The 26,710-nt window shown below is 42.9% G+C and overlaps 2 long non-coding RNA genes across 2 annotated transcripts; both read right to left on the bottom strand.

Annotated features, from left to right (window-relative positions):
- Positions 1–5,891: 5,891 nt before the first annotated feature.
- LOC106589243 (uncharacterized) lies at positions 5,892–8,191 on the bottom strand. The gene is made up of 2 exons (XR_001324809.2): positions 6,603–8,191; positions 5,892–6,160 (listed from the first exon to the last, which is right to left on the bottom strand). It is a non-coding gene; the product is annotated as an uncharacterized lncRNA (long non-coding RNA).
- An 8,740-nt stretch (positions 8,192–16,931) lies between these two features.
- Positions 16,932–21,033, bottom strand: LOC123731466 (uncharacterized). The gene is made up of 2 exons (XR_006762606.1): positions 20,561–21,033; positions 16,932–17,304 (listed from the first exon to the last, which is right to left on the bottom strand). It is a non-coding gene; the product is annotated as an uncharacterized lncRNA (long non-coding RNA).
- Between the last annotated feature and the right edge of the window lie 5,677 nt (positions 21,034–26,710).

Here is a 26,710-nt window from a genome sequence, read left to right as displayed (position 1 = left end):
ACACAAAATACTCTGTAATGACAAAGTGTAATTCTAACATTTGTAAAGAATTTAAATATGAAAAATAAAACACTAATATATCTATTAGTGTTAGTATTCAATCCCCTGAGTCAATACATGTTAGAATCCCCTTTGGCAGCGATTATAGCTGTGAGTCTTTCTATAAGTCTCTAAGAGCTTTCCACACCTGAATTGTGCAACATTTGCCCATTATTCTTTTCAAACTTCTTTAAGCTTTGTCAAATTGGTTGTTGAGCATGGCTAGACAACCATTTTCAGGTCTTGACAATTCAAGCAGATTTAAGTCAAAACTGTAACTCGGCCACTTAGGAACATTCACTGTCTTCTTGGTAAGCAACTCCAGTGTAGATTTGGCCTTGTGTTTTAGCTTATTGTCCTGCTGAAAGGTGAATTAATCTCCCAGTGTCTGGTGGAAAGAAGACTGAACCAGGTTTCCTCCAGGATTTTGCCTGTGCTTAGCTCCATTACATTTCAACTCACCTGTCCTTAATGACTACAAGCATACCCATAACATGATGCAGCCACCACTATGCTTGAAAATATGAAGAGCGGTACGCATTAATGTGTTGTATTGGATTTGCCACAAACATAACACTTTATATTCAGGACAAAAAGTGAATTGCTTTGCCACATTTTTTGCAGCATTATTTTAGTGCCTTGTTGTAAACAGAATGCATGTTTTGGAATATTTTTATTCTGTACAGGCTTCCTTCTTCTCACTCTGTCAATTAGGTTAGTATTGTGGAGAAACTACGATGTTGTTGATCCATCCTCAGTTTTCTCCTGTCACAGCCATTAACTCCGTAACTGTTTTAATTAAATCCCTGAGCAGTTTCCTTCCTCTCTGGCAACTGAGTTAGTAAGGACGCTTGTATCTAACTTACACATAAGTCCCTGTCGATGACAAGCACACCCATAACATGATGCTGCTGCCACAATACTTGAAAATACACAGGGTTTCACTCTGTATTGTGTTGGATTTGACCCGAACCTGTAGTTTTTAATTTAGGCCAAAAAGTAAATTTATTTGCCATATTGTCTTGCAATATTACGTAATAGCATTGTTGCAAACATAATGGATGATTTAGAGTGGGTTTTTTAAACACTTTGTCATACAGGCCAGTAATATGGGGTGAATGCAATGTTGTTGATTCCTTTGTACTTTCAAGTATTGTGGTGGCAGCAACATGTTACCCGTATGCTTGTCACCGGTAAGGACTGTGGAGTTTGTTAGGAAATATGAAATGAGAAAAGCCCGGGTAAAAAGTTAGAGGAAAACCACGTCAGTCTTCTGAAAACCTAACCCGGGGTTAGGGTTTTATTTTTCTGCGAGACAATCGGACTGTTAACTTAAGAGGCCCATCAGACAAATTCTTTGGCCACCATAACTATTTCCCCAATTGGCCTGGTTTACCACACGGAGCCATGCTGTTCTGTCTGCCGATGTAATAGCACGAGGGGGCCACAACAGACTTTGGTCCGTCGCGACGTCCCTCCAAGGCCTTTCTGCTAACTTGCTAGCTGTCTGAAGCCACTCACTGGACTCCTTTGATTCACTCGGCTATGCATGCCTCTCGCTAACATCAATATACCTTGTCCATTGCTGTTTTGGTTAGTATTTATTGCCTTATTTCACCGTAGAGCCTCTAGCCCTGCTCAATACGCCTTATTTAATACTTTAGTTCCACCTACCACACATGCGATGACATCATCTGGTTTAAATGATATTTTTAGAGACAATATCTCTATCATCGTCACTCTATGCACAGGCTTACCCCCAAATTATTCACATCCTATCATACCTTTGTCTGTACATTATGCCTTGAATCTACTCTACCGTGCCCAGAAATCTGCTCCTTTTACTCTCTGTTCCGAACGTACTAGGCGACCAGTTCTTTTAGCCTTTAGCCCTACCCTTATCCTACTCCTCCTCTGTCCCTCTGGTGATGTGGAGGTTAATCCAAGCCCTGCAGTGCCTAGCTCCACTCCCATTCCCCAGGCGCTATCATTTGTTGACTTCTGTAACCGTAAAAGCCTTGGTTTCATGCATGTTAACATTAGAAGCCTCCTCCCTAAGTTTGTTTTATTCACTGTCCTAGCACACTCTGCCAACCCGGATGTCCTAGCCGTGTCTGAATCCTGGCTCAGGAAGACTACCAAAAACCCTGAAATTTCCATCCCTAACTATAACATTTTCCGACAAGATAGAACTGCCAAAGGGGGCGGTGTTGCAATCTACTGCAGAGATAGCGTGCAGAGTTCTGTCTTACTATCCAGGTCTGTACCCAAACAATTCGAGCTTCTACTTTTAAAAAATCACCTTTCCAGAAACAAGTCTCTCACCATTGCCGCTTGCTATAGACCACCCTCTGCCCCCAGCTGTGCCCTGGACACCATATGTGAACTGATTGCTCCCCATCTATCTTCAGAGCTCGTGCTGCTAGGTGACCTAAATTGGGACATGCTTAACACCCCGGCCATCATACAATCTAAGTTTGATGCCCTCAATCTCACACAAATTATCAATGAACCCACCAGGTACCACCCCAAAGCCGTAAACACGGGCACCCTCATAGATATCATCCTACCCAACTTGCCCTCCAAATACACCTCTGCTGTTTTCAACCAAGATCTCAGCGATCACTGCCTCATTGCCTGCATCCGTAATGGGTCTGCGGTCAAACGACCACCCCTCATCACTGTCAAACACTCCCTAAAACACTTCAGCGAGCAGGCCTTTCTAATCGACCTGGCCCGGGTATCCTGGAATAAATGTAAGGTTTTTGCCTGGTCATTCTTTAAAAATGCCATCTTAAATAAGCATGCCCCTTTCAAAATATTTAGAACCAGGAACAGATATAGCCCTTGGTTCTCTCCAGACCTGACTGCCCTTGACCAGCACAAAAACATCCTGTGGCGTTCTGCATTAGCATTGAATAGCCCCCGTGATATGCAACTTTTCAGGGAAGTTAGGAACCAATATACATAGGCAGTTAGGAAAGCTAAGGCAAGCTTTATCAAGCAGAAATTTGCATCCTGTAGCACAAACTCAAAAAAGTTCTGAGACACTGTAAAGTCCATGGAGAATAAGAGCACCTCCTCCCAGCTGCCCACTGCACTGAGGCTAGGAAACACTGTCACCACCGATAAATCCACTATAATTGAGAATTTCAATAAGCATCTTTCTATGGCTGGCCATGCTTTCCATCTGGCTACCCCTACCCCGGTCAACAGCCATGCACTCCCCACAGGAACTCGCCCAAGTCTCCCCCATTTCTCCTTCAACCAAATCCAAATAGCTGATGTTCTGAAAGAGCTGCAAAATCTGGACCCCTACAAATCAGCCGGGCTAGACAATCTGGATCCTCTTTTTCTAAAATTATCTGCTGAAATTGTTGCAACCCCTATCACTAGCCTGTTCAATCTCTCTTTCGTATTGTCTGAGATTCCCAAAGATTGGAAAGCTGCCGCAGTCATCCCCCTCTTCAAAGGGGAGACACTCTAGACCCAAACTGCTACAGACCTATATCTATCCTACGCTGCCTTTCTAAGGTCTTTGAAAGCCAAGTTAACAAAAAGATTACCGACCATTTAGAATCCCACACTACCTTCTCCGCTGTGCAATCTGGTTTCAGAGCTACCCGTCACTACTCTGGACGGCTCCGACTTAGAATATGTGGATAACTACAAATACCTAGGTGTCTGGTTAGACTGTAAACTCTCCTTCCAGACTCACATTAAGCATCTCCAATCCAAAATTAAATCTAGAATTGGCTTCCTATTTTGCAACAAAGCATCCTTCACTCATGCTGCCAAACATACCCTCGTAAAACTGACCATCCTACCGATCCTCGACTTCGGCGATGTCATTTACAAAATAGCCTCCAACACTCTACTCAACAAATTGGATGCAGTCTATCACAGTGCCCTCCGTTTTGTCACCAAAGCCCTATATACTACCCACCACTGCAACCTGTATGCTCTCGTTGGCTGGCCCTCGCTTCATACTCGTCGCCAAACCCACTGGCTCCAGGTCATCTACAAGTCTCTGCTAGGTAAAGCCCCACCTTATCTCAGCTCACTGGTCACCTGTCACGAGAATTTTCAATCCCAATGATAATAACTAACAATTATTAAAGCTTTGACTAATTCCCGAGGTTTGTAAGACCCTGGGTTTAATAATAATTAGGCAAAGACTCAGCTTATGCAAAAGGTTCGTACAGTTTATTCACGAGAACGTTCTAAAGTCCACAATACAAAGACATGCCATTTTATAACTCACTCCCTACTTAGGCACATACCTCCACACAAACAGTAGATAGCCTACGCACATACATACACATGAACAGTAGGTGGAATGTATCCTTCCCCATGGTTCTCACCACTGTTAATCACTACCAAACTGGCAGTTCCATCCCCCCGAGATTAGAGGAACCTTGAAAGGACTCCCTGTCCTATCGTAAGTTTCTCAGAGTTCTAGCCAGGTCAGGTCATACACAGTTTAATTGTTCTCGGTATCTTCTTAGTCACACACACACACATTTCTCTCCCTCACATGTCTGTACCGAACCTTATTGGACTTACATTTAGTACTTTAATTATTCATTATACATGCTACATAAACTAATAATCACTAATAGTTACGTTTCAGGGTGGAATTCTTTAATCATTACCTTTAAGCATATAAATTCCCTTATCGTCACCATAGCAGCACCCACTTGTAGCACGCGCTCCAGCAGGTATATCTCACTGGTCACCCCCAAAGCCAATTCCTCTTTTGGCCACCTTTCCTTCCAGTTCTCTGCTGCCAATGACTGGAACGAACTGCAAAAATGATTGAAGCTGGAGTCTCATATCTCCCTCACTAGCTTTAAGCACCAGCTGTCAGAGCAGCTCACAGATCACTGCACCTGTACATAGCCCATCTATAAACAGCCCATCCAACTACCTCATTCCCATACTGTATTTATTTATTTATCTTGCTCCTTTGCACCCCTGTATCTCTACTTGCACGTTCATCTTCTGCACATCTACCATTCCAGTGTTTAATTGCTATATTGTAATTACTTCGCCACCATAGCCTATTTATCACCTTATCTTACCTCATTTGCACTCACTGTATATAGACTTTTTGTTTTCTTTTTCCTACTGTATTATTGACTGTATGTTTTGTTTATTCCATGTGTAACTCTGTGTTGATGTATGTGTCGAACTGCTACGCTTTATCTTGGCCAAATGAGAACTTATTCTCAACTAGCCTACCTGGTTAAATAAAGGTGAAATTAAAAAAATGGTCCAGTCTCAGTCCTGACTTAAATCTGTTTAAAAAATCTGAGACAAAGTTTAAGTATTGCTGTCAATCAACGATTCCAACCAAAATGTAGAGAGCTTGAGAAATTTGGACAAACATGATGTATATATCAGTGTGTTGATACACACAAGAAACTGTTGAGTGTGAAAACCCCAGCAGCGTTGCAGTTCTTGACACAAACCAATGTGCCTGGCTTGACACCTACTACCCTGTTCAAAGACACTTAAATCTTTTGTCTTGCCCATTCACCCTCTGAATGGCACACACACAATCCATGTCTCAATTGTCTCTCAAGGCTTAAAAGCCTTCTTTAATCTGTCTCCTCCCCTTCATCTACACTGATTGAAGTGGATTTAACAAGTAACATTAATAAGGGATCATAGGTTTCACCTGCTTAGTCTATGTCATGGAGAGAGCAGGAGTTCTTAATGTATATGTTTTTAACACTCAGTATATATTGATATTTATATTTGTACTGCACTGTTGAAGAGAGCTTGCAAGTAAGCATTTCACTGTTCCGTTTACACCTGCTGTATCCTGTGCATGTGACAAACTTTGATCTGTTGTACATTTTTATTTTGCTATAAATAGTTTATAAACAATTCACAAAATATGACTTTAGAAAGAAATGCAGAGATATGTTATTGTACAAAATAATGTTACATTTACAGTGACGCTATCAAATGCCATGTTATGAACAATTATATAGTCTCAGAGTGCAATCAATCTCATTACTCTAATCAGCTACTTTGTTGGCACAGTCACAGTGTGCAATGCATCTTCGGGTTCCTGCAGACTGCTCTTGGATCCAGAGAAAATGCTCTTAACCTGCATTGGGAAAAAAATAACATAAGTATACTAAATAATTAAAAGGGATTCTATTCTTTCCTAAAAATGTCTCAAATTAATTATTTTGAGGAGCATTTGTAAGGATTAATGCAACAATTCTACTTAATCAAAACATAAGAATGAAAATTAATTTGCATGTGCACGTTTTTTGGCACCATTATCAGCAAAATTATCTTATACCACTTATGCAGAGTACAAAGTCTGCCATTTTATCTACAAAATAGCAGATAGGTAGACATGTGGACTCTTTCCAGTGACCTTGATGTTGTTTAATCATTACCAGTGAGGCAAATATAGGCTTATTTTGCCTGCTTATCCGAAACATTACATTATGATTCAGTTAATGAAATGTCTATTATGGGCTTATAACAGAACACTATTATTATGATGTTGCCAATAGTTAAACTTGAAACGAAATTACCTGTAAAATCATATTGCCAGTGTCTGTCTGGTAAGTTCATTAGATGAAGCTTCTGTTGTGTTCTGATAAATAACGGAAAGAGTGACAGGGGCTTGCTGCTGGTTAGAGGTAACATTTCCATCCGTTGTTCGGGGCCGCTCTCCCTTGGCACTCCCGTTCCTTCGGAATGAGTTCCTAATTCCGTTAGTGAGACGGTTGGAAACCTTCCTGACAACACCGCTGATCCCTTTGTTCTTTAGTTTGACCAAGCCAACGTCATCCTCCAGTTCCTCAGGTGGCACCTCGATGTTCCCCGAGAACCAGAACACCCACCAGATGAGACTGAGGAAGATGATGACGGCCCCTGCATAGATGAACAAGTCGTGGCAGAATATGTCTGCAAACACCCCGGTCAGCAATATAAACACTCCAACTACGTCGTGGCCCACCGCAAACCAAAAGGCACATTTACAGCGACCAAGTCCCCGATATCTCCTCTCCGCGACCTCCACTTCCCTTTCTTGTATTTGCGCCATGGTAACGGAAGTTAAATATTTCCTTTTCAAAAAGTTATTTGAAGTCCAGAAAGTAATGTCATTTCCAAAAGTGCCGACTCAGGTGCGGACACAAGGTGATGTGCGATGACGCGCCTTTGGACTGTTGGAGAACGCAGTCTCAGGGACGCAACATACTGAGAGCACACAGTAAAATTGTTCAAAGTACATTCACCTTGGGTTTTTAGTACAGCTTTACGAGACATGATCTTCTTTGATGATACTTTATCAGATATTTAGAAATCATTTTAAGGTGCATCTTAAAAAGGCAAAAGAATGGTCCTTTCTGAAGTTCCCTTGTGAAAAATAAAAATTCAGCTGTCAGTAAATGACAGTATAACCAGTTAAATAAAAAAAACATCCAAGTGTCTCTAATAAATAAAAGTCTATATTATTTAAAAGACAAAATTAGGATTCCAACCACACTAAACCAAATGTCCAACTGAGCCAACAGAACATCTGAAGAATGGATCACCCCTTACCCTTTCCATCACACACTGCTGAGGGACCTGCTTGTGCTCCTGGCCCCCAGCCCCATACGTCTCTGCTTGTCCTTCAGGATGGGTATCCAGACCAGCCCTACCACTACAAACATCATTCCAATGGACAGGCAGACCGGGGCAGTGGCATCGGGGGTGTCCGTCACACCAGACGAGTGGAGGAGAATCAGCACCGCACCCGCGCCCAGCATCAGGGCTCCCATCACCATGACGATGATAGGTTTGTGTATGTAGGCCCAGCGAGGTGGTTCTGGAGTATTGGGGTCAAGTTCTGGACACAGGACTCTCCTCACAGAATCCTCTGTTCTTGGAAGCTCTTCTGATGATGCCATCCTCATAATAAATGATGCGATGACTGTTTTGTCAAAATCAGGCGCTCTTGAGTGAAAAGCTGCCCTTACTAAACTGCAATTGTTCCTCAAAGTGAAATATATGTATATTTTGGAGACCCGGCTTATGTTTCACTTCATGACCTCTTGGACAACGGCAACTAACTTGCATTAACATGTATACTTTTTCTTCTGCCTTTCTAATGCTTACCAACAACAACCTCCCTACTGATGTTAGCCTGACTGCTCGGTTGTTTCCTAAAGCCCACTCACCTCATCTCATCCCATATATTTCCACCCAGTTAACCACACCCACATCAAATAGGGAGGGGTAGTTCAATACTAGACAGACGTGGACCACCTGTAGGCGTGTATTGTCAAAACTTGCTAGCTAACTCCGGCAGCTTTTACATTCATGTGAAAACAGTGCTGAACAAATAAATGACTTTGCTTCAAATGGATATTACAGAAATTATATTTAGAAATCAATGTTAGACATTGCACTTAAAAGAGCACTATAGTGAACAACCCAGTCTGTGATATTAGAAAGGCAAACATGCCCTGTAAGGATCAGGCAGCAGCTGCACAACCATGTTATGATCTCATCAACAATAGCCTTGTCATCTAATACCAACAGTCTATTGTATTTGGACAGTGTTTACCATGGTAAACATCACTCAAGGCTAATGCATCGGAGGTGAACCAGAACCACACATTACCTGTACAGATAAAACCCATTAAATTAGGCAATATTACATAAAAACCTTACATTTATTCATTAAATAAACATTAACAGTGAGCCCATTGCAGTGGTCTCCACAAGTAGGAGTTGCCAGCCAAATAGAAAAAATAGCCTATCTTCCCCGGTCTGACATTTTTGGCCAAAGGAGCTCTATTTTGGTGGCCTCCGGTACATTCTAATGCCTTATATTCTATCAGAAATACACAGTGAAATGATTGGGTACTTCATAAAGTTTACCTCCCAGATTGGTTGTGGTATTATGTACAAAGACATGACTTTACAATTTAAATGAATGAAAATGTATGAATTCAGTGTATTGTTAGTTGTTTTGGATATCGTCTAGGTCTAGCGTTCGTCAAAAGGAGTCGACCAAGGTGCAGCGTGGAATATGTTCATCTTGTGATTTATTTACTCAGAACACGGTAAAAAGTAATGAACAAAGAAAATTCGACCGTTACGTTCTGTAGGCACACAAAGCAATACAAAAATAAGATCCCACAAACACAGGTGGGAAAAAAGCTGCCTAAGTATGGTTCCTAATCAGAGACAACGATAGACAGCTGCCTCTGGTTAGGAACCATACTCGGCACCAACACAAAGAAATACAAAACATAGAATGCCCACCCCACTCCCTGACCTAACCACATAGAGAAACAAACCCTCTCTCTCAGGTCAGGGCGTGACACTAGGCCAAAGGTCACCAAACTTTTCTGAGTAAAGATCACTTTGAGTCAAAATGCAAGCAGAGATCTACTGCTCAGATTTTTTTTAAACATTACTTAAAAAATGTAAGCCTATGCAACATTAACTTATTAAAAACTGTTCTGTAGCAATGAGGTTTGTAGTAGGATATATTGTCTATGCTTGAATTGCCCTGCCAATACTGTTCTTCTCAGACCATTTTGAAATTATATTTCAAAATTGTAGGTATATCATCACACTAGTAATAGAGAAATTGTAATTTGTAGTATTACTTTTGAGACACAGCTGAGTGAGCACAATAATTAGCTTTTATTTTTTTATTTTACTGGACTGATGGCCTGCATCTGATGGTCAGTCTGAGGGGAGGGAGAGAGCAGCAGGTCTTTATTCTAGTGAGATTGCTAAAGCGAACACCGCCATGTTTAGTTTTGCCCAACCTAGGTCGAGGCACAGACACGGTCTCAATGGTGATAGCTGAGCTGACTACACTGACTGTGCTAGTGGCAGACTCCACTAAGCTGGCAGGCTGGCTAACCTCGCCTGTTTCCTGCTGTTGGCGGTAGTTGCACTTGATTCACCATCCCTCCGCTCTCCCTCCCACCGCAGAGAAAAGGGGACACTGTCTTCCAGCCGATGGGGAACTCAAGTAACACTGCATTATTTCTGCCTCATGCACCAATTCATGTTAATGCGATGGAACACTTTGCATTCCCGGCAGTAGGGCTGTTGAATCAAGTGCAACTACCGCCAACAGCAGGAAACAGGCAAGGTTAGCCAGCCTGCCAGCTTAGTGGAGTCTGCCACTAGCACAGTCAGTGTAGTCAGCTCAGCTATCACCATTGAGACCGTGTCTGTGCCTCGACCTAGGTTGGGCAAAACTAAAGATGGCGGTGTTCGCTTTAGCAATCTCACTAGAATAAAGACCTCCTCCATTCCTGCCATTATTGAAAGAGATCGTGATACCTCACATCTCAAAATAGGGCTACTTAATGTTAGATCCCTCACTTCCAAGGCAGTTATAGTCAATGAACTAATCACTGATCATAATCTTGATGTGATTGGCCTGACTGAAACATGGCTTAAGCCTGATGAATTTACTGTGTTAAATGAGGACTCACCTCCTTGTTACACTAGTGACCATATCCCCTCGCATCCCGCAAAGGCGGAGGTGTTGCTAACATTTACGATAACAAATTTCAATTTACCCAAAAAAAAACGACGTTTTCATCTTTTGAGCTTCTAGTCATGAAATCTATGCAGCCTACTCACTCACTTTTTATAGCTACTGTTTACAGGCCTCCTGGGCCATATACAGCATTCCTCACTGAGTTCCCTGAATTCCTATCGGACCTTGTAGTCATTGCAGATAATATTCCAATTTTTGGTGACTTTAATATTCACATGGAAAAGTCCACAGACCCACTCCAAAAGGCTTTCGGAGCCATCATCGACTCAGTGGGTTTTGTCCAACATATCTCCGGACCTACTCACTGCCACAGTCAACCTCTGGACCTAGTTCTGTCCCATGGAATAAATGTTGTGGATCTTAATGTTTTTCCCCATAATCCTGGACTATCGGACCACCGTTTTATTACTTTTGCAATCGCAACAAATAATCTGCTCAGACCCCAACCAAGGAGCATCAAAAGTCGTGCTATAAATTCTCAGACAACCCAAAGATTCCTTGATGCCCTTCCAGACTCCCTCTGCCTACCCAAGGACGTCAGAGGACAAAAATCAGTTAACCACCTAACTGAGGAACTCAATTTAACCTTGCGCAATACCCTAGAAACAGTTGCACCCCTAAAAACATTTGTCATAAGAAACTAGCTCCCTGGTATAAAGAAAATACCCGAGCTTTGAAGCAAGCTTCCAGAAAATTGGAACGGAAATGGCGCCACACCAAACTGGAAGTCTTCCGACTAGCTTGGAAAGACAGTACCGTGCAGTATCGAAGAGCCCTCACTGCTCCTCGATCATCCTATTTTTCCACCCTAATTGAGGAATATAAGAACAATACAACATTTATTTTTGATACTGTCGCAAAGCTAACTAAAAAGCAGCATTCCCCAAGAGAGGATGGCTTTCACTTCAGCAGTAATAAATTCATGAACTTATTTGAGGAAAAGATCATGATCATTAGAAAGCAAATTATGGACTCCTCTTTAAATCTGCGTATTCCTCCAAAGCTCAGTTGTCCTGAGTCTGCACAACTCTGCCAGGACCTAGGATCAAGGGAGACACTCAAGTGTTTTAGTACTATATCTCTTGACACAATGATGAAAATAATCATGGCCTCTAAACCTTCAAGCTGCATACTGGACCCTATTCCAACTAAACTACTGAAAGAGCTGCTTCCTGTGCTTAGCCCTCCTATGTTGAACATAATAAACGGCTCTCTATCCACCGGATGTGTACCAAACTCACTAAAAGTGGCAGTAATAAAGCCTCCCTTGAAAAAGCCAAACCTTGATCCAGAAAATATAAAAAAACTATCAACCTATATCGAATCTCCCATTCCTCTCAACATTTTTGAAAAAGCTGTTGCGCAACAACTCACTGCCTTCCTGAAGACAAACAATGTATACGAAATGCTTCAGTCTGGTTTTAGACCCCATCATAGCACTGAGACTGCACTTGTGAAGGTGGTAAATGACCTTTTAATGGCGTCAGACCGAGGCTCTGCATCTGTCCTCGTGCTCCTAGACCTTAGTGCTGCTTTTGATACCATCGATCACATTCTATTGGAAACCCAAATTGGTCTACACGGACAAGTTCTGGCCTAGTTTAGATCTTATCTGTCGGAAAGATATGTTTGTCTCTGAATGGTTTGTCCTCTGTCAAATCAACTGTAAATGTTGGTGTTCCTCAAGGTTCCATTTTAGGACCACTATTGTTTTCACTATATATTTTACCTCTTGGGGATGTCATTCGAAAACATAATGTTCACTTTCACTGCTATGCGGATGACACACAGCTGTACATTTCAATGAAACATGGTGAAGCCCCAAAATTGCCCTCGCTGGAAGCCTGTGTTTCAGACATAAGGAAGTGGATGGCTGCAAACTTTCTACTTTTAAACTCGGACAAACAGAGATGCTTGTTCTAGGTCCCAAGAAACAAAGAGATCTTCTGTTGAGTCTGACAATTAATGTTGATGTTTGTACAGTCATCTCAAATAAAAAACTGTGAAGGACCTCGGAGGTTACTCTGGACCCTGAACTCTCTTTTGACGAACATATCAAGACTGTTACAAGGACAGCTTTTTTCCATCTATGTAACATTGCAAAAATCAGAAATGTTCTGTCCAAAATTGATGCAGAAAAATGAATCCATGCTTTTGTTACCTCTAGGTTAGACTACTGTAATGCTCTACTTTCCAGCTACCCGGATAAAGCACTAAATAAACTTCAGTTAGTGCTAAATACGGCTGCTAGAATCCTGACTAGAACCCAAAAATGTGATCATATTACTCGTGCTAGCCTCCCTACACAGGCTTCCTGTTAAGGCAAAGGCTGATTTCAAGGTTTTACTGCTAACCTACAAAGCATTACATGGGCTTGCTCCAACCTATCTTTCCGATTTGGTCCTGCCGTACATACCTACACGTAAGCTATGGTCACAAGACGCAGGCCTCCTAATTGTCCCTAGAATTTCTAAGCAAACCGCTGGAGGTAGGGCTTTCTCCTATAGAGCTCAATTTTTATGGAATGGTCTGCCTACCCATGTGAGAGACAGAGACTTGGTCTCAACCTTTGTCTTTATTGAAGACTCATCTCTTCAGTACGTCCTATGATTGAGTGTAGTCTGGCCCAGGAGTGTGAAGGTGAACGGAAAGGCACTGGAGCAATGAACCGCCCTTGCTGTCTCTGCCTGGCCGGTTCACCTCTCTCCACTGGAATTCTCTGCCTCTAACCCTATTACAGGGGCTGAGTCACTGGCTTACTGGTGCTCTTCCATGCCGTCCCTAGGACCCTGACGTGGTCTTCCTGTCTGGGTTGGCGCCCCCCCTTAGGTTGTGCCATGGCGGAGATCTTTGTGGGCTATACTCGGCCTTGTCTCAGGATGGTAAGTTGGTGGTTGAAGATATCCCTCTAGTGGTGTGGGGGCTGTGCTTTGGCAAAGTGGGTGGGGTTATTTCCTGCCTGTTTGGCCATGTCCGGGGGTATCATCGGATGGGGCCACAGTGTCTCCTGACCCCTCCTGTCTCAGCCTCCAGTATTTATGCTGCAGTAGGTTATGTGTCGGGGGGCTAGGGTCTGTCTGTTATATCTGGAGTATTTCTCCTGTCTTATCCAGTGTCCTGTGTGAATATAAGTATGCCCTCTCCAATTCTCTCCTTCGGAGGACCTGGGCCCTAGGACCATGCCTCAGGACTACCTGGCATGATGACTCGTTGTCCCCAGTCCACCTGGCCGTGCTGCTACTCCAGTTTCAACTGTTCTGCCTGCGGCTATGGAACCCTGACCTGTTCACTGTGATTACTATTATTTGACCATGCTGGTAATTTATGAACATCTTGGCCATGTTCTATTATAATCTTCACCCGGCACAGCCAGAAGAAGACTGGCCACCCCTCATAGCCTGGTTCCTCTCTAGGTTTCTTCCTAGGTTTTGGCCTTTCTAGGGAGTTTTTCCTACACCTGCATTGCTTGCTGTTTGGGGTTTTAGGCTGGGTTTCTGTACAGCACTTTGATATATCAGCTGATGTAAGAAGGGCTATATAAATACATTTGATTTGAAACAAATACATAAAATAGGAAAGCCTGGCTTTGTTTTTTTTTGTAGAAATGTTTGGTGATCGACTAGGAAAGCCTCAGATCTCGATCGACTGGTTGGTGACCATTGGTCTAGGCCTATATGATCAGGACTATCCGAAGTGGTAGACGCATGCACCGCATACACACAGGCATTCACGTCACCTCTTCAGAAAGTTGCAGGAAATACAAATCACTGATTCATTCTGTTCATGTCTTATGATAAAACAAATACATTTCAATGCATTTAGTTGATTCCCTAATTGTTGAACTGTGTTAATGGCTGGATTCCGTGAGGGCCCTAATTATCATGAGTTGAATACGGCTCTCCATTACCTATTGTTCCTGCAGTGATGATTTACCATCTTCATCGAATGCTGTCATAATTTATCTGCAGACAATCGGCAAAAGCCTAGGCCTACCAGTTGCCTACGCAAATTAGGGAGCCAAATGAACGGCTCTCTCACTGATGCGACTCGGTAGGCTACACTGACTGACGAAACCAGTCACTGTCTGGCAAATCCCAACATCCAAGGTAAGGAAACATAGAAAATCCGTAGGTTTACTGAATGGTAAAGGGATATATAGTTCCTTCAAAAAGTAGTTACAGGAAACCCCTTGACTTACTCAAGATTTTGTTATCTTACAGCTGGAATTAAAAATGTGTTAAATTAAATTCTAATCTACACACAATGCCCCATACAGTGAAAACATGTTTGCAAATGTATTAAATTAAATACTGAAATCTCATTTACATAAGCATTCGCACCCCTTTGCTATGACACTCCAAATTCAGCCCAGATGCATCCAATTTCCTTTGATCATCATTGAGATGTCACTACAACTTGGAGTCCACCTGTGTCCAATTCAATTGTTTGAACATGATCTAGAAAGAAACACCTGTCAATATAAAAAAGGTCCCACCGTTGACAGTGCATGTCAGAGCAGAAATTGTACCATAAAGTTGAAGGAACTGTCCGTAGATAATTGTGATGAGGCATATAAACAATAATTGGGAGATGGGAAAAACATTGAACTACCCAGACTCTGCCTATAGCTGGCTGTCCAACCAAACTGTGCAACCTGGCAAGGACCTTGGCCAGGAAGGTGACCAATAACAGTTACTTGGCTGAGATGGGAAAACCTACCAGAATGACAGTCTCTACAGCCTCTACAGCACTTCACCAATCTGGGCTTTATGGGAGAGTGGCCAGACTGAAACTACTCCTGAAAAAAAGGCACGACAGCACACCTGAAGTTCACAAAAATACCCATGAAAGACTGATAAGGCAAAAGATTGCGGTCTGATGAGACAAATTGAACTCTTTGGCTTGAATGAAAAAGCACCATGTCTGGAAGAAACAAGGCACACCTCATCACCCTTCAAACACCATCCTACAGTGAAACATGGTGGTGGTAGCAACATGTTATGGGGATGCTTTTCAGCACCAAGGTACTGGGAGATTGGTTAGGATAGAGGGAACAATGAATGAAGCCAAATACAGGCAAATCCTTGACAAGAACCTGCTTCAATGCAAACAACCTTGGACTTGGGCAAAGAATTACATTTCAACAGGACAATGACACCAAACATAAACACAGGAATGGCTTCAGAACAAGAATGTGAAAGTCATTGAGTGGCCCAGCCAAAGCCCAGACTTAAATAACATTGAAAATCTGTGGAAAGACTTGAAGATTAATGTTCACCGCCACTCGGGACTCCCAAGTGGCACAGCATCTCAGTGCAAGAGGCGTCACTAGACCCTGGTTCGATTCCAGGCTGTATCACAACCGGCCGTGATTGGGAGTCCCATAGGGCGGCGCACAATTGACCCAGTGTCGTCCGGGTGAGGGTTTGGCCGGGGTAGGCCGTCATTGTAAATAAGATTTTTTTCTTAACTGACTTTCCTAGTTAAATGAATTAATTCCCCATCTAATTTAAGAGCTTGAGAAAATCTGCAAGGAAGAGAAAAAGATATGCAAAGCCAAGACTGAAAGCTGTAGTCGCCGCCAAAGGTCCTTCTACAAAGTATTGACTCAGGGTGTGAATACTACTGTAAATGAGGCATTTCATTCAATACATTCGCTGAAATTTCTACAAACATGTTTTCACTGTCATTATGGGGTATTGTGTGTAGATGGCTGAGGAAAACAATCCATTTTTGAAGTCAGGCTGTAAGAACAAAATGTGGAATAAGTCGAGGGGTATGAATACTTTCTCAAGGTACTGTAGGAGAGACTAGTCGGCTTGACATCTTTTATAAAAACTAGTCAACACTGGCTGTTCAGTTGTCAAAATAAAATGGCAATGAAATCAGTAAAGCCCATGCATCACAATTCCAAGTGGCTGGCTGTGCTTAACACACTAAAGAAAAATGAATGTGCCAAAATTCTAAATCAGGCTGAGTGGATTGACTCATTGTTACCACTCGCATTACATGGGAAGTGCAAATTCCCAAGCATCCTCTCCCTCTGTGTAAAGAAATTTGACTGCAACCAACCACAGCACACACAAATGGTACCGGATGGCGGGACAGACAGTTACCCGGTCATCACTCGCTTTGTGACTGGCGCCTATCCTATCAATAGATCGAGAGAAGATGAAAATCGTTCATTCTAACGGGAGAGAACTCGAGGGACTAGCAAATTGAAACTTAAATGAAAAGTAGCCTAGTTAATGTGAAGTGGAAAAAGTAGCCGGCTGAAAATGAGTAGCGCTAATGGAAAACAATGCCATTGTGGATAACAAATTAAAGACATGAAATATACTTTGTGGTAATATTTTAATTTACAAGTTAGACAAAAGACGATTTTGAACAAGACCCTTTTATGGGGCAGACAAAGATTTGCAACACATTTGAGTTTGTCCTTGGATCAATTAACGTTGACAGTTTATATACATTTAGAACCAGTCCTTCATATAAGTATGATGAAGTCAGAGTTCCATTTAGAGAAAGGGGGAGTAATACACAGATAGTAATGAGGAGAGAAAGGAGAGCTGTGTTCCATTGAGTTGACAAACTTTTCTTTTCATATTTTGTGAGGGTATTTTTGCAGCCTTCTTGGTCATTATTTATTTTATACCTTTCTTTCCTCCTGTTGGTTTGGTTACCTTCACAAGTCCCTTCTTGGTCGGCTTCTACGGGGATCAGAGGGAGAAGAAAACAATTAGCACAGTACTGAGAGGAGTCTTCTTCTGTAGAAACAAAGAGGTAGGTCAATTAACTTCCGCTGGGGGGCAGTGTTTCCAGAGAGTGAACAGGGAGACGTCACAAAAGGGATACCACTCCCCTACCTCACTGGAAAAAGTTTCATTTGGCATTGGATTGAAAACAAAATTCATAAGGAGAGTGAACCAGGTTCCAAACCAGTGCACAGAGTCCTTTGAAATATTTTATTTGACAAAAATAGATAATTGATAAACAAATATATTCTACTAATAATATTAAAATGCATTTGGTTTGACACTATTTATTTATTTCACCTTTATTTAAGCAGGTAGGCAAGTTGAGAACAAGTTCCCATTTACAACTGCGACCTGGCCAAGATAAAGCAAAGCAGTTCGACACAAACAACAAAGAGTTACACATGGAGTAAAACAAACATACAGCAGAAAAATAAGTCTATATACAATGTGAGCAAATGAGGTGAGTTAAGGGAGGTAAAGGAAATAAATAGGCCATGGTGGAGAAGTATATACAATATAGCAAGTAAAACACTGGAATGGTAGATTTGCAGTAGATGAATGTGTAAAGTAGAAATACTGGGTTGCAAAGGAGCAAAATAAATAAATAAATACAGTAGGGGAAGGGGTAGTTGGATGGGCTATTTATAGATGGGCTATGGACAGGTGCAGTGATCTGTGAGCTGCTCTGACAGCTGGTGCTTAAAGCTAGTGAGGGAGATAAGCGTTTCCAGTTTCAGAGATTTTTGTACTTTGTTCCAGTCATTGGCAGCAGAGAAATGGAAGGAGAGGTGGCCAAAGTAGGAATTGGCTTTGGGGGTGACCAGTGAGATATACCTGCTGGAGCGCGTGCTACGGGTGGGTGCTGCTATGGTGACCAGTGAGCTGAGATAAGGGGGGACTTAACCTAGCAGGGTCTTGTAGATGACCTGGCGCCGGTGGGTTTGGCGATGAGTATGAAGCGAGGGCCAGCCAACGAGAGCATACAGGTCGCAGTGGTGGGTAGTATATGGGGCTTTGGTGACAAAACGGATGGCACTGTGATAGACTGCATCCAATTTATTGAGTAGGGTATTGGAGGCTATTTTGTAAATTACATCGCCGAAGTCGAGGATCGGTAGGATGGTCAGTTTTATGACGGTATGTTTGGCAGCATGAGTGAAGGATGCTTTGTTGCGAAATAGGAAGCCAATTCTAGATTTAACTTTGGATTGGAGATGTTTGATGTGAGTCTGGAAGGAGAGTTTACAGTCTAACCAGACACCTAGGTATTTGTAGTTGTCCGCATATTCTATGTCAGAACCGTCCAGAGTAGTGATGCTGGACGGGCGGGCAGGTGCAGGCAGCGATCGGTTGAAGAGCATGCATTTAGTTTTACTTGTATTTAAGAGCAGTTGGAGGCCAGGGAAGGAGAGTTGTATGGCATTGAAGCTCGTCTGGAGGGTTGTTAACACAGTGTCCAAAGAAGGGCCAGAAGTATACAGAATGGTGTCGTCTGCGTAGAGGTGGATCAGAGACTCACCAGCAGCAAGAGCGACATCATTGATGTATAGAGAGAAGAGAGTCGGCCCAAGAATTGAACCCTGTGGCACCCCCATAGAGACTGCCAGAGGCCCGGACAACAGGCCCCCCGATTTGACACACTGAACTCTATCAGAGAAGTAGTTGGTGAACCAGGCGAGGCAATCATTTGAGAAACCAAGGCTGTTGAGTCTGCCGATGAGGATGTGGTGATTGACAGAGTCAAAAGCCTTTGCCAGGTCAATGAATACGGCTGTACACTATTGTTTCTTATCGATGGCGGTTAAGATATCGTTTAGGACCTTGAGCGTGGTTGAGGTGCACCCATGACCAGCTCTGAAACCAGATTGCATAGCGGAGAAGGTACGGTGGGATTCGAAATGATCGGTAATCTGTTAACTTGGCTTTTGAAGACCTTAAAAAGGCAGGGTAGGAGAGATATGTCTGTAGCAGTTTGGGTCAAGAGTGTCCCCCCCTTTGAAGAGGGGGGATGACCGCAGCTGCTTTCCAATCTTTGGGAATCTCAGACGACATGAGAGGTTGAACAGGCTAGTAATAGGGGTTACAACAATTTCGGCAGATCATTTTAGAAAGGGTCCAGATTGTCTAGCCCGGCTGATTTGTAGGGGTCTAGACTTTGCAGCTCTTTCAGAACATCAGCTGACTGGATTTGGGAGAAGGCGAAACGGGGAAGTCTTGGGCGAGTTGCTGTGGCGGGTGCAGTGCTGTTGACCGGGGTAGGGGTAGCCAGGTGGAAAGCATGGCCAGCCGTAGAAAAATGCTTATTGAAATTCTCAATTATAGTGGATTTATCGGTGGTGACAGAGTTTACTATCCTCAGTGCAGTGGGCAGCTGGGAGGAGGTGTTCTTATTCTCCATGGACTTTACAGTGTCTCAGAACTTTGAGTTTGTGTTGCAGGAAGCAAATTTCTGCTTGAAAAAGCTAGCCTTGGCTTTTCTAACTGCCTGTGTATATTGTTTCCTAACTTCCCTGAAAAGTTGCATATCACAGGGGCTGTTCGATGCTAATGAAGAAAGCCACAGGATGTTTTTGTGCTAGTCAAGGGCAGTCAGGTCTGGAGAGAACCAAGGGCTATATCTGTTCCTGGTTCTAAATATTTTGAAAGGGGCATGCTTATTTAAGATGGTGAGGAAGGCATTAAAAATGTTTTACCAGGCATCCTCTGACGGGATGAGGTCAATATCCTTAAAGGAGACCCAGGCCAGGTCGATTAGAAAGGCCTGCTCGCTGAAGTGTTTCAGGGAGCATTTGACAGTGATGAGTGGAGGTCGTTTGACCGCTGATCCATTACGGATGCAGGCAATGAGGCAGTGATCGCTGAGTTCTTGGTTGAAAACAGCAGAGGTGTATTTAGAGGGCAAGTTGGTTAGGATGATATCTACGAGGGTGCCCGTGTTTACGGCTTTGGGGTTGTACCTGGTAGGTTCATTGATAATTTGTGTGAGATTGAGGGCATCAAGCTTAGATTGTAGGATGGCCGGGGTGTTAAGCATGTCCCAGTTTAGGTCACCTAGCAGCATGAGCTCTGAAGGGCAATCAGTTCACATATGGTGTCCAGAGCACAGCTGGGGGCAGAGGGTGGTCTATAGCAAGCGACAACGGTGAGATACGTGTTTTTAGAGAGGTGGATTTCTAAAAGTAGAAGTTCAAATGGTTTTGGTACAGACCTGGATAGTAGGACAGAACTCTGCAGGCTCTCTCTGCAGTAGATTGCAACACCGCACCCTTTGGCCGTTCTATCTTGTCTGAAAATGTTGTAGTTAGGGATGGAGATTTCAGAGTTTTTGGTGGTCTTCCTAAGCCAGGATTCAGACACGGCTAGGACATCCAGGTTGGCAGTGTGCTAAAGCAGTGAATTAAACAAACTTAGGGAGGCGGCAGGGTACAGACCTCCAGTTTAGCCTTTTTCCTTTGCGTTACTATGGGAACCTCTTCCTCTCTGTCAGCACCAGAGTTTTTTTTTTCCTAGACATCTGTTCTATCTTTGCTGACTTCTGTTTGCGTGCATTTTTCTGAAATATTCATCAACAAGACACAGGTATTGATGAGATCCAGCTCTCGCATGTTTACATACACACATACACAGTATCAGTCAAACGTTTGGACACCTACTCATGCAAGGGTTTTTATTTTTACTAGACATCAAAACAATGAAACACATGGAATCATGTAGTAACCAAAAAAGTGTTAAACAAATCAAAATACAATTTAGATTCTTCTAAGTAGCCACCATTTGCCTTGACAGCTTTGCACACTCTGGGCTTTCTTTCAACCAGCTTCAGCTGGAATTCTTTTCCAACAGTCTTGAAGGTGTTTCCACATATGCTGAGCACTTGTTGGCTGCTTTTCCTTCACTCTGCAGTCCAACTCATCCCAAACCATCTCAAATTGGGTTGAGGCTCCATCTTGGTCAAATAGCCCTTACACAGCCTGGAGGTCTGTTGGTCATTGTCTTGTTGAAAAACAAATGATGTCCCAATAAGCCCAAACCAGATGGGATGGCATATCGCTTGCAGAATGCTGTGGTAGCCATACTGGTTAAGTGTGCCTTGAATTCTAAATAAATCAGTGTCACCAGCAAACCACCCCACACCGCGCAATACCCTAGAAACAGTTGCACCCCCTAAAAACATTTGTCATAAGAAACTAGCTCCCTGGTATAAAGAAAATACCCGAGCTTTGAAGCAAGCTTCCAGAAAATTGGAACGGAAATGGCGCCACACCAAACTGGAAGTCTTCCGACTAGCTTGGAAAGACAGTACCGTGCAGTATCGAAGAGCCCTCACTGCTCCTCGATCATCCTATTTTTCCACCCTAATTGAGGAATATAAGAACAATACAACATTTATTTTTGATACTGTCGCAAAGCTAACTAAAAAGCAGCATTCCCCAAGAGAGGATGGCTTTCACTTCAGCAGTAATAAATTCATGAACTTATTTGAGGAAAAGATCATGATCATTAGAAAGCAAATTATGGACTCCTCTTTAAATCTGCGTATTCCTCCAAAGCTCAGTTGTCCTGAGTCTGCACAACTCTGCCAGGACCTAGGATCAAGGGAGACACTCAAGTGTTTTAGTACTATATCTCTTGACACAATGATGAAAATAATCATGGCCTCCTAAACCTTCAAGCTGCATACTGGACCCTATTCCAACTAAACTACTGAAAGAGCTGCTTCCTGTGCTTAGCCCTCCTATGTTGAACATAATAAACGGCTCTCTATCCACCGGATGTGTACCAAACTCACTAAAAGTGGCAGTAATAAAGCCTCCCTTGAAAAAAGCCAAACCTTGATCCAGAAAATATAAAAAACTATCAACCTATATCGAATCTCCCATTCCTCTCAACATTTTTGAAAAAGCTGTTGCGCAACAACTCACTGCCTTCCTGAAGACAAACAATGTATACGAAATGCTTCAGTCTGGTTTTAGACCCCATCATAGCACTGAGACTGCACTTGTGAAGGTGGTAAATGACCTTTTAATGGCGTCAGACCGAGGCTCTGCATCTGTCCTCGTGCTCCTAGACCTTAGTGCTGCTTTTGATACCATCGATCACATTCTATTGGAAACCCAAATTGGTCTACACGGACAAGTTCTGGCCTAGTTTAGATCTTATCTGTCGGAAAGATATGTTTGTCTCTGAATGGTTTGTCCTCTGTCAAATCAACTGTAAATGTTGGTGTTCCTCAAGGTTCCATTTTAGGACCACTATTGTTTTCACTATATATTTTACCTCTTGGGGATGTCATTCGAAAACATAATGTTCACTTTCACTGCTATGCGGATGACACACAGCTGTACATTTCAATGAAACATGGTGAAGCCCCAAAATTGCCCTCGCTGGAAGCCTGTGTTTCAGACATAAGGAAGTGGATGGCTGCAAACTTTCTACTTTTAAACTCGGACAAACAGAGATGCTTGTTCTAGGTCCCAAGAAACAAAGAGATCTTCTGTTGAGTCTGACAATTAATGTTGATGTTTGTACAGTCATCTCAAATAAAAAACTGTGAAGGACCTCGGAGGTTACTCTGGACCCTGAACTCTCTTTTGACGAACATATCAAGACTGTTACAAGGACAGCTTTTTTCCATCTATGTAACATTGCAAAAATCAGAAATGTTCTGTCCAAAATTGATGCAGAAAAATGAATCCATGCTTTTGTTACCTCTAGGTTAGACTACTGTAATGCTCTACTTTCCAGCTACCGGATAAAGCACTAAATAAACTTCAGTTAGTGCTAAATACGGCTGCTAGAATCCTGACTAGAACCCAAAAATGTGATCATATTACTCGTGCTAGCCTCCCTACACAGGCTTCCTGTTAAGGCAAAGGCTGATTTCAAGGTTTTACTGCTAACCTACAAAGCATTACATGGGCTTGCTCCAACCTATCTTTCCGATTTGGTCCTGCCGTACATACCTACACGTAAGCTATGGTCACAAGACGCAGGCCTCCTAATTGTCCCTAGAATTTCTAAGCAAACCGCTGGAGGTAGGGCTTTCTCCTATAGAGCTCAATTTTTATGGAATGGTCTGCCTACCCATGTGAGAGACAGAGACTTGGTCTCAACCTTTGTCTTTATTGAAGACTCATCTCTTCAGTACGTCCTATGATTGAGTGTAGTCTGGCCCAGGAGTGTGAAGGTGAACGGAAAGGCACTGGAGCAATGAACCGCCCTTGCTGTCTCTGCCTGGCCGGTTCACCTCTCTCCACTGGAATTCTCTGCCTCTAACCCTATTACAGGGGCTGAGTCACTGGCTTACTGGTGCTCTTCCATGCCGTCCCTAGGACCCTGACGTGGTCTTCCTGTCTGGGTTGGCGCCCCCCCTTAGGTTGTGCCATGGCGGAGATCTTTGTGGGCTATACTCGGCCTTGTCTCAGGATGGTAAGTTGGTGGTTGAAGATATCCCTCTAGTGGTGTGGGGGCTGTGCTTTGGCAAAGTGGGTGGGGTTATTTCCTGCCTGTTTGGCCATGTCCGGGGGTATCATCGGATGGGGCCACAGTGTCTCCTGACCCCTCCTGTCTCAGCCTCCAGTATTTATGCTGCAGTAGGTTATGTGTCGGGGGGCTAGGGTCTGTCTGTTATATCTGGAGTATTTCTCCTGTCTTATCCAGTGTCCTGTGTGAATATAAGTATGCCCTCTCCAATTCTCTCCTTCGGAGGACCTGGGCCCTAGGACCATGCCTCAGGACTACCTGGCATGATGACTCGTTGTCCCCAGTCCACCTGGCCGTGCTGCTACTCCAGTTTCAACTGTTCTGCCTGCGGCTATGGAACCCTGACCTGTTCACTGTGATTACTATTATTTGACCATGCTGGTAATTTATGAACATCTTGGCCATGTTCTATTATAATCTTCACCCGGCACAGCCAGAAGAAGACTGGCCACCCCTCATAGCCTGGTTCCTCTCTAGGTTTCTTCCTAGGTTTTGGCCTTTCTAGGGAGTTTTTCCTACACCTGCATTGCTTGCTGTTTGGGGTTTTAGGCTGGGTTTCTGTACAGCACTTTGATATATCAGCTGATGTAAGAAGGGCTATATAAATACATTTGATTTGAAACAAATACATAAAATAGGAAAGCCTGGCTTTGTTTTTTTTGTAGAAATGTTTGGTGATCGACTAGGAAAGCCTCAGATCTCGATCGACTGGTTGGTGACCATTGGTCTAGGCCTATATGATCAGGACTATCCGAAGTGGTAGACGCATGCACCGCATACACACAGGCATTCACGTCACCTCTTCAGAAAGTTGCAGGAAATACAAATCACTGATTCATTCTGTTCATGTCTTATGATAAAACAAATACATTTCAATGCATTTAGTTGATTCCCTAATTGTTGAACTGTGTTAATGGCTGGATTCCGTGAGGGCCCTAATTATCATGAGTTGAATACGGCTCTCCATTACCTATTGTTCCTGCAGTGATGATTTACCATCTTCATCGAATGCTGTCATAATTTATCTGCAGACAATCGGCAAAAAGCCTAGGCCTACCAGTTGCCTACGCAAATTAGGGAGCCAAATGAACGGCTCTCTCACTGATGCGACTCGGTAGGCTACACTGACTGACGAAACCAGTCACTGTCTGGCAAATCCCAACATCCAAGGTAAGGAAACATAGAAAATCCGTAGGTTTACTGAATGGTAAAGGGATATATAGTTCCTTCAAAAAGTAGTTACAGGAAACCCCTTGACTTACTCAAGATTTTGTTATCTTACAGCTGGAATTAAAAATGTGTTAAATTAAATTCTAATCTACACACAATGCCCCATACAGTGAAAACATGTTTGCAAATGTATTAAATTAAATACTGAAATCTCATTTACATAAGCATTCGCACCCCTTTGCTATGACACTCCAAATTCAGCCCAGATGCATCCAATTTCCTTTGATCATCATTGAGATGTCACTACAACTTGGAGTCCACCTGTGTCCAATTCAATTGTTTGAACATGATCTAGAAAGAAACACCTGTCAATATAAAAAAGGTCCCACCGTTGACAGTGCATGTCAGAGCAGAAATTGTACCATAAAGTTGAAGGAACTGTCCGTAGATAATTGTGATGAGGCATATAAACAATAATTGGGAGATGGGAAAAACATTGAACTACCCAGACTCTGCCTATAGCTGGCTGTCCAACCAAACTGTGCAACCTGGCAAGGACCTTGGCCAGGAAGGTGACCAATAACAGTTACTTGGCTGAGATGGGAAAACCTACCAGAATGACAGTCTCTACAGCCTCTACAGCACTTCACCAATCTGGGCTTTATGGGAGAGTGGCCAGACTGAAACTACTCCTGAAAAAAGGCACGACAGCACACCTGAAGTTCACAAAAATACCCATGAAAGACTGATAAGGCAAAAGATTGCGGTCTGATGAGACAAATTGAACTCTTTGGCTTGAATGAAAAAGCACCATGTCTGGAAGAAACAAGGCACACCTCATCACCCTTCAAACACCATCCTACAGTGAAACATGGTGGTGGTAGCAACATGTTATGGGGATGCTTTTCAGCACCAAGGTACTGGGAGATTGGTTAGGATAGAGGGAACAATGAATGAAGCCAAATACAGGCAAATCCTTGACAAGAACCTGCTTCAATGCAAACAACCTTGGACTTGGGCAAAGAATTACATTTCAACAGGACAATGACACCAAACATAAACACAGGAATGGCTTCAGAACAAGAATGTGAAAGTCATTGAGTGGCCCAGCCAAAGCCCAGACTTAAATAACATTGAAAATCTGTGGAAAGACTTGAAGATTAATGTTCACCGCCACTCGGGACTCCCAAGTGGCACAGCATCTCAGTGCAAGAGGCGTCACTAGACCCTGGTTCGATTCCAGGCTGTATCACAACCGGCCGTGATTGGGAGTCCCATAGGGCGGCGCACAATTGACCCAGTGTCGTCCGGGTGAGGGTTTGGCCGGGGTAGGCCGTCATTGTAAATAAGATTTTTTTTCTTAACTGACTTTCCTAGTTAAATGAATTAATTCCCCATCTAATTTAAGAGCTTGAGAAAATCTGCAAGGAAGAGAAAAAGATATGCAAAGCCAAGACTGAAAGCTGTAGTCGCCGCCAAAGGTCCTTCTACAAAGTATTGACTCAGGGTGTGAATACTACTGTAAATGAGGCATTTCATTCAATACATTCGCTGAAATTTCTACAAACATGTTTTCACTGTCATTATGGGGTATTGTGTGTAGATGGCTGAGGAAAACAATCCATTTTTGAAGTCAGGCTGTAAGAACAAAATGTGGAATAAGTCGAGGGGTATGAATACTTTCTCAAGGTACTGTAGGAGAGAC

This window comes from Salmo salar, chromosome ssa28 (assembly GCF_905237065.1).
Source record: "Salmo salar chromosome ssa28, Ssal_v3.1, whole genome shotgun sequence".
NCBI classification, from domain to species: Eukaryota; Metazoa; Chordata; class Actinopteri; order Salmoniformes; family Salmonidae; genus Salmo; species Salmo salar.
Note: the sequence above shows the minus strand (reverse complement) of the source record. Positions and strands in the feature narration are given on the sequence as shown.